The sequence below is a fragment of the Miscanthus floridulus genome, chromosome 18 (assembly GCF_019320115.1).
Source record: "Miscanthus floridulus cultivar M001 chromosome 18, ASM1932011v1, whole genome shotgun sequence".
Taxonomy (NCBI): Eukaryota; Viridiplantae; Streptophyta; class Magnoliopsida; order Poales; family Poaceae; genus Miscanthus; species Miscanthus floridulus.
This window is the reverse complement of record NC_089597.1, coordinates 5,482,436-5,491,272: the sequence shown is the minus strand read 5'-3', so window position 1 is coordinate 5,491,272 and position 8,837 is coordinate 5,482,436. Positions and strand designations below refer to the sequence as shown.

General features: G+C 41.4%; 1 pseudogene; it reads right to left on the bottom strand.

Annotated features, from left to right (window-relative positions):
* Positions 1–778: 778 nt before the first annotated feature.
* Positions 779–3,043, bottom strand: LOC136523197 (uncharacterized; annotated as a pseudogene).
* Between the last annotated feature and the right edge of the window lie 5,794 nt (positions 3,044–8,837).

Below are 8,837 nucleotides of genomic sequence, written 5' to 3'. Positions count from 1 at the left end.
TAGAGTTCATAATACTAGAGTCAAAGTGTTGTTTTTTCATTTGACCAAATTTGACTTGGTCAAACTTGTTCAAATGAGACACTAAATGACCTCAGATGAAAAAACTCTAAATACCAAGTTTGATCATATCAGCAAGATCTACAATTGTTATATAGCTCATTTTCCTATTTGAGAAAGTTTTATCAAACACTAGTCACAAATTCTTGAATCTCATATAGACTTTATAAAACTATGTCACACACTTATGAAATTTGAACTACATTTTGTTTAAACTTTCTCAAATGAAAAAATGGCCTGTATAAGTATTGTAGATCTTCATGAGCTAAACAAACTTGGTATTCAAAACTTTTCAATTTGAGACAATCTAGGGTTCTGAAAACTAGTTTGTAGGCGTCGAAATTTAAAAATGACAAATTTGAACCGTCCAAACTATCTCAAATGGAAAGTTGAACAAAACAACAATTGTAGATCTTGATGATTTTAACAAACTTGGTATTCAAAACTTTTCAATTTGAAGTCATTTAGAGTTCATAATACTAGAGTCAAAGTGTTATTTTTTTTATTTGACCAAATTTGACTTGGTCAAACTTGCTCAAATGAGACACTAAATGACCTCAGATGAAAAAACTCTGAATACCAAGTTTGATCATCTCAGCAAGATCTACAATTGGTACATATCTCATTTTCTCATTTGAGAAAGTTTTATCAAACACTAGTCATAAATTCTTGAATCTCATATAGACTTTCTAAAACTATGTCACAACAGTGCATCGTTGTATCATACGGGCACAATAGTAAATTTCTTCTTGATGTAAGACCTTTGGTTATGATCTTATCGTAACCATAGAGTGTCTTCATCATTTAACATGATGCTTGGATCTTTCTTCACTATGAAGGGTGGAATTCGGACATTTCTTTCATAATCTTCTGACATGTCTGACTTGTCTTCAATTCCCACTATATTTATTTTCCCAGAAAGAACTATGTGGCGCTTTGGCTCATTGATCATTGAGTTGATGTCTTAGTTTTTTCCTCTCTTTGATTTTGTAGACATGTCTTTCACATAGAACATCTGACTCACATCGGCAGCAAGGACGAATGGTTCGTCTTTGTACCCAATATTGTTGAGGTACACTATTGTCATTCCATACTCTTTGTCGACTGTTACCCCTCCTCTGGTCAGCTTCACCCATTGGCACCGGAACAAAGGGACTTTAAAATTAGGTGCGTAGTCTAGTTCCCATATATCTTCTATGCGGCCATAATATGTTTGTATATTCCCATTTGGATCTGTGCCATCTATGCGAACACTACTATTTTGATTGGTGCTCCTTTTATCTTGGGCAACTGTGTAAAATGTATTCCCATTTATCTCGTACCCTTGGTACATGAGGATATGCCACGATGGTTGCCTAGCCAACAAATACAGTTGCTCATCAATATTGTCATCGCCTTGACATTCTTTTCGCAACCAACCACTGAAACTTTCCATGTGCGGACGCCTAATCCAAGCTTCAATCTTCCCTAGAAACTTGGATCGTAAGAACTCCTTATGTATCTCGATGTACCGATGCACCAATGACAAGTTCTGAAGAACTGTGTAGTGTGCTTTATTGAAATAATCATCTTCCATGCCAATATATGTTTTCTTCCCTAAAGTTCCTTTACCACTAAGTCTCCCCTCGTGTCGCGATTCGGGAACGCCAATTGGGGCAAGGTCAGGAATAAAGTCAACGCAAAACTCAATGACCTCCTCTGTTCCATAGCCCTGGGCGATGCTTCCTTCAGGCTTAGAACGGACTTTCACATATTTCTTCAAGACTCCCATAAACCTCTCAAAGGGGAACATGTTATGTAAGAACACAGGTCCAAGAATACTAATCTCCTTCACCAAATGAACTAGGAGGTGTGTCATGATATTAAAGAAGGATGGAGGGAACACCAACTCAAAGCTGACAAGACATTGAACCATATCATTCTGTAGAGTAGCTAGTTCAACTGGATTGATTGCCTTCTGAGAAATTGCATTGAGGAATGCACATAGCTTCACGGTGGCTAGACGTACATGTGGAGGTAGAATTCCTCTTAAAGCAACTGGAAGCAATTGCGTCATAAGCACGTGGCAGTTGTGGGACTTTAAGTTTAGGAATTTCTTCTCTGGCACATTTATTATACCCTTTATATTGGAGGAGAATCCCAATGGGACCTTGATGCTGCTTAGACATTCAAACATGTTGTCCCTCTCTTCTTTGCTAAGCGTGTAGCTAGCAGGACTTAAGTAATGACGTCCATCAGCTGTCTTCTCTGGATGAAGGTTGTCTCATTCTTTCATGCCCTGCAAGTCCTGGCGTGCTTCAAGTGAATCCTTTGGCTTCCCGTACACACCCATGAATCCTAACAGGTTCACACAAAGATTCTTTGTCAGGTGCATCACGTCGATTGTGTTGCGGACCTCTAGGACTTGCCAATAGGGTAGCTCCCAAAAGATGGACTTCTTCTTCCACATGGCTACGTGTCCCTTAGCATCTTTGGGAACAGATTCGCTGCCTTGTCCCTTTCCAAATACTACTTTCACATCCTTGACCATTGCGAGTACATCTTCCCTGGTTCAGTTATGAGGCTTCTTCCGGTGGTCTAGCTTACCTTTAAAATGCTTCCCTTTCTTTCTTACTTGGTGATTCAAAGGAAGGAATCGACGATGGCCAAGGTACATGACCTTTTGACATCTTTTCAAATATATACTGTCAAGGTCATCAAAACAATGTGTGCATGCATTATATCCTTTGTTTGTCTGACCTGAAAGATTACTTAAAGCAGGCCAATCATTGATTATTATGAACAACATTGCTCGTAGGTCAAAGTGTTCTTGTTTGTACTCATCCCAGACACGTACACCTGGTTTGTTCCATAAAACTAGAAGTTCTTCAACTAATGGCTTCAGATAGACATCAATGTTGTTGCCAGGTTGCCTCGGACCTTGGATGAGGATCGGCATCATAATGAACTTCCGCTTCATGCATAACCATGGAGGAAGGTTGTAGATACATAGAGTAACTGGCCAAGTGCTATTACTAGTGCTCTGCTCCCCAAAAGGATTCATACATCTGTACTTAAGGCAAACCTTAAGTTTCTAGCCTCATTTGCAAACTCTGGAAATTCCCTATCTATCGCTCTCCACTGGGACCCATCAGCTAGGTGTCTCAACATATTGTCTACCTTACGGTCTTCTTTATGCCACCGCAACAACTTTGCATGGTCTTTATTTCTGAACAAACGTTTTAAGCGTGGTATTATAGGAGCATACCACATAACCTTGACAGGGATTTTCTTTCTAGGATGTTGTTCACCCTCGACGTCACCAGGATCATCGCGCCTGATCTTATACCGCGCTGCTTTACATACCGAGCATTCATCCAAATTCTCATATTCATTGCCATGGTAGAGGATGTAGTCATTAGGACATGCATGTATCTTCTGGATTTTTAATCCCAAAGGGCAGACAACCTTTTTTGCTTCTTACGTAGTGGTGGGCAATTCATTTGGCTTCGGAAGCATCTTCTTTATGAGGATCAATAAATTCCTAAATGCCTTGTCGGATACACCATTCTTTGCCTTCCACTGTAGCAATTCCAGTGTTGTACCCAACTTTTTTTGCCCCTCTTCGGCCGTCGGGTATAGCAACTTCCTATGATCCTCAAGCATGCGCTCGAACTTAACTTTCTCTTTTTCACTTTCGCATTCTTGTTGTGCATCACGAATGGCATCGCCAAGAGCATCACCGAGATCATCTTCTGCTGCTACCTCTTCTTCATCTCCCCCCATTGTAGTATCATCAAAGGCACTATACTGATCAATAATGTCATCAATGTCTAAATCTTCTCCTTCACCTTCTTCCATCATGACCCCGCTTTCTCCATGCTTAGTCCAACATATATAGTTTGACATGAAACCTGACTTAAGCAAATGTGAATGAAGACTCATTGAGCTTGAATATTCCTTTAAATTCTTACATATGGCACATGGACAGCACATGAAACTATCCCGCTTATTTGCCTCGGCCACACCTAAGAAATAGTGTACGCCCTCAATAAAGTCTTGGGAGCGGCAATCGGCATTGTACATCCAATGGCGTGACATAATCTGCATTACACGACAAATTATGAAAACCTTGAACATAATTAAGTATTTTATTACACAACATAGATGACACACACACGGTTGATTAATTAACTAAGCCTGGCTACAACGTAAGCAATCTCAACTATCACTAAATAAACTAAAACTACAATGCACTTCAGTAACATAATTATTTCATGACTGTACGCAACTAAAACAGACAAATCATTCTTCTGTTGAATATCAATAAGCTTCTCCTGGTGGCTCACTGCCTTATCATCAACAGCCGCTACCTCAAGCGCACCCGAATTCTGCACGTATGTAGCATAATCTTCCTCCCAGTACCAACCATCGCATCCATTGCCCTCCCACTGAAATTAAAGCCAAAAAATATTTAGTCAAAAATATTTAAGAAAAGTAGGTCAATTAGCCATAATAATCAAATGCGTAAGAAACTCACATCGCGATCCGGGCACTTATAGAAAACACGACCCTTGTTGGGTCCCTATCTCTTGACTCGGTACTCCATCACAATCTTCTGCTTACACTTGCCGCAGATAATGAGAGGGAGTTCTGGCCTCAGTCGTTTCGCAACTGAACGAGAGGTCGAGGATCCGGTACCAGTTGTCATCTACTTTCTATACTTATTTTTGCAAACTAGTGTAAATTTCACATTTTCTAAAATAATATATTTAAACAAAACCAAAATTATTTATTTATCTAACTAAACCATGAAATATGTACTATGTATAATAGTAAAATACCAAACTATCAAGTGATTTTACTATTGTAAATCATCATGTGATTTTGAGCTAAAAATGACATAGAAATCACATAGCTCAAAAACATGTTTCAATAAATAACCATCCGTACTAGTTGACCTTGCTTACGTGATCATCTCGGTGAGCATTTCTCCACCGGACGGCACCGTACTTGGCCAAGGAAGAGCTCCGATTCTACGAGGAAGGCAACACGGTCTTCCATGACCGTTGCCGCTCTCCCTCGTAGAATCAAAGCTCCTCCTTGACATCCGTTACCGCTCGGCAGAGAACATGCTCGCCGAAATGAACACGGTCCGCAAGTTCAACTAGTACGGATTTTCTATAATTTTCTAACTATTTTCTAAGTTTTTCATTTCATAGAAAATTTAATTCTAAAAAATAAAAGGCATGATTTCTAAGTATTTGATTTTATGGAAAAAATAATTCTAAGTGACCTGCTCGATATTGGCGAGCTCGCGGGCGTTTAGGTTGCCGAGGATAGTAACATTTGTAGATGACATTTGTAGGTCTGAAGTTATCAAATATCCATCAAATTATAGCTCAAAAACATGTTTCAATAAATAACCATCCGTACTAGTTGACCTTGCTTACGTGATCATCTCGGCGAGCATTTCTCCACCGGACGGCACCGTACTTGGCCAAGGAAGAGCTCTGATTCTACGAGAAAGGGAACACGGTCTTCCACGACCGTTGCCGCTCTCCCTCGTAGAATCAAAGCTCCTCCTTGATGTCCATTACCGCTCAGCAGAGAACATGCTCGCCGAGCTGAACACGGTCCGCAAGTTCAACTAGTACGGATTTTCTACAATTTTCTAACTATTTTCTAAGTTTTTTATTTCATGGAAAATTAATTCTAAGATCACGTAAGCCGCCGGGGACGAGGATGGCGCGTGCTCCAGCGAGGACGAGCGAGGCGTGATTTTGATGAACTAATTTAACTTTTGTTTATCCAAACATATATGCAAATCATCATGTGATTTTGAGCTAAAAATGACATATAAAATCATAATAAAGTCCAACATATAAAGTTACACATGCATCTACATCGCAAAATGAGATAAGCTACTGATAAAACATAAGAGGATTAAGTTTGTTACCTCCAAAATCGAAGAGCAACACCAATGGAGGGAGAGAGAGCAAGAACAACAACAAGCTGAAGAACAGAGGCAGTGAGTTTGAATGGAATGGCTCGGGCTCGGGGAGGAAGAAATGAGCTGGTCTATAGGTTGGGATAATTAGTCTCGGTTAGGGGGCCAAACCGGGACTAAAGATTAATCTTTATTCCCGGGGCATCACCCAAACCGGGACTAAAAGCTTTAGTTAGTCCCAGTTAGTAATACCAGCCGGAACTAAAGATCCCTGCCCCGCGGACGACAGTTGGGCAGGAACCTTTAGTCCTGGTTGGTATTATCAACCGGAACTAAAGGATTCTTTAGTCCCGGAGGCAAAAAAATACCAAGGCTAATGCCAAATTGGAACATCGTTCTAAAGTCTGTTCTCTAGTAGTGGTAGCACAAGGACCTTCTGAAATCTTTGTTGTAAACTTGGGCTGCCTGAGGTGCCGAAGTTGGAGTGTTCACGTGGACCGCTGCACGGCTGGACCAATTCGCCTCGGCTGATGAAGGAACGCCTCAACAGGCCTTCGCTGATTAGTTGCTGTGGCCGGATCTTCACACAGCCCTCGCTGGCAACAGGCTGCATTTTGTGTTGGCCCATGGCACATTATGCTTATAGATTGAGGATATCTTCCTTTGAATACACATTATGCTATACCAGGGCTAATCACTAACGTTCGAGCACATGCCAATTTAATTTTTAGTTGAGCTCATTTCTGAATATTTTCTTTTGTGATTATGATAATAGATTGCTATATCTAATGATACTATTTTTAGAAATTATACGTAAGTAAAGTACTTAAAGAGAGGCACGGAGGTGGGAAAGACTAGTGTGGACGTTGAAGACAAGTTTGAGCCTCAGTCCATATCAATTGTGAGTTGGAGTTCTATATATGCAAGGAAGGCTAAGGAGATAAGATATTCATTGGTACCGGTCTCATGTCAAAATTCCTTACGAGTCAACATTAATCGTTAAAATAAGTGGGCACATAGAATCTGTCAAGGTGTCGCGTCACCATCTTTTAGCCTTTGAGCTATGTATCGTGTCGAAGTCCATTAGGGACACGTCCATGGGTTCTTGGCTGCCCCTAACACTATATATTCAGCAATTGTTGCCCAAGTTAGGGATTGTGATTTTCTTATATTATAGGGATTGTAGATCGCTCATTTGTGATATTTTTTAGATCACTGGTGTCCAAACCCCATTACTGAACTTGGTCACCCCTAGGATCAAAATCTGTTGACAACAACAACGACAAAAGTTCGTTTTCTAGGTTAGTCACTAGTCTCATAAATCGGCATGTATGATTTTAGGTGGTACGAAGGAGAGAGAGCGAGAGGGAAAGTGATTAGTGAACGAGGTCATTGGCTCCTGAACAACTACCTCATGCGAAAACGTAGGACAACTCCTGCACTATTATACTAGGGAAATTTTGCTCTAGGACACGATTCGAACATGTAATATGTTGTTGGACATCGCCAGAAGCGAAATATGCCCATTACCATTACAAAAATCGTGTATATTTGCCGTAACACACCGCACTCATTATTTTATTCATTTCTTGTATTCACAGAGAGAGAAGGTGGGGGAAATGACTTTTTTGCCCTCATCTTCAACCTCTGGCTGTTCACTGATTTTTGCCATAACACATCACTGCCTTCTCGTCGCCGTCCTCAACTGCCGCCACGCTAGATTTCAGTGGGGTGGCATGTGCTCCCTATGGTTGAGCCAGTCGGCCAAGGTTGATTCTCTGGCCTTGCACCTTATTCAATGGGAGTCCCTCCCCCGTGACGTTCAAAAAAAAAAGAAACTACTACCTCACGTGAAAATTTAGCTAGGACAACTCCTGCACTCTTATACTATGTGTTTTGGACGTTTATTTGGTGTCTTCCTTCTTGACAAGGATAGTATGTACTCCTTTCATCGTGAAATGAAGTGCATTGTGGGGATATACCCCCGAGTACCACAAGATGGTAGAAGATATGATTTACTAGGACTCTTATAGATATTGTAATCCAAATAGAATACCTACCATATAGCCGACTAGGATACTTTCCTTGTAACCCTACCCCTCCAGAGTATATAAGGAGGGGCAGGGGTCCCCTAGTTGGCATCCAGATACAAACCCTAGGCTTAGCCTAGGATTATTCCACCGCATACACAATCAATACAAACCAGCAGAACACAAGACGTAGGGTTTTACGTCGTGTTGATGGCCTGAACCTGTCTAAATCTTATGTCTCTATTGCCATCTAGTTCCTGATCACCCGCACCTCCACTCAATATACCATCGTGGGTACACCCTTTGGTGGACTATCGATTTTATCTCATCGACAGTTGGTGCGACAGGTAGGGGGTATGCGTGCTGATTCCATGGCGAACCAGGTGGTGCGCATCCCAAGCTCTCCGTTCTCCCCCCAACCAGGCCAGTCCTTCACAGTCGGATCCATCTCCTAGGTCATCAATGCTGACGTTGAAGGGGAGATCATTGAGGAGGTGTAGGATAATCTTGTGCCGATCATGCCAACATCTGTGCCGGCAGATCCAATCTCAGAACCCATTCTGGGGTCATCTTCCTCACTGAGAGCTCGCCGCCCGGTGCCTTGTCGGCTAAGGAAGGCCATCAAAGAGGATGATCTAATCGTTTCCATCGATCAGATCGGCAAAGGCTTAGCCAATTGCTTGTCTCTTGCAGAGTTGGTCTTAAATCGATCTACCAGAAGCGATGAATTTCTGCAACTCCAGCACCACCAGGGGGTCATTGCTAAGCGCACCTCTCGTTCAAGCTATCCAAGGTGGCAAGATGAAGATTTGGTGATCACG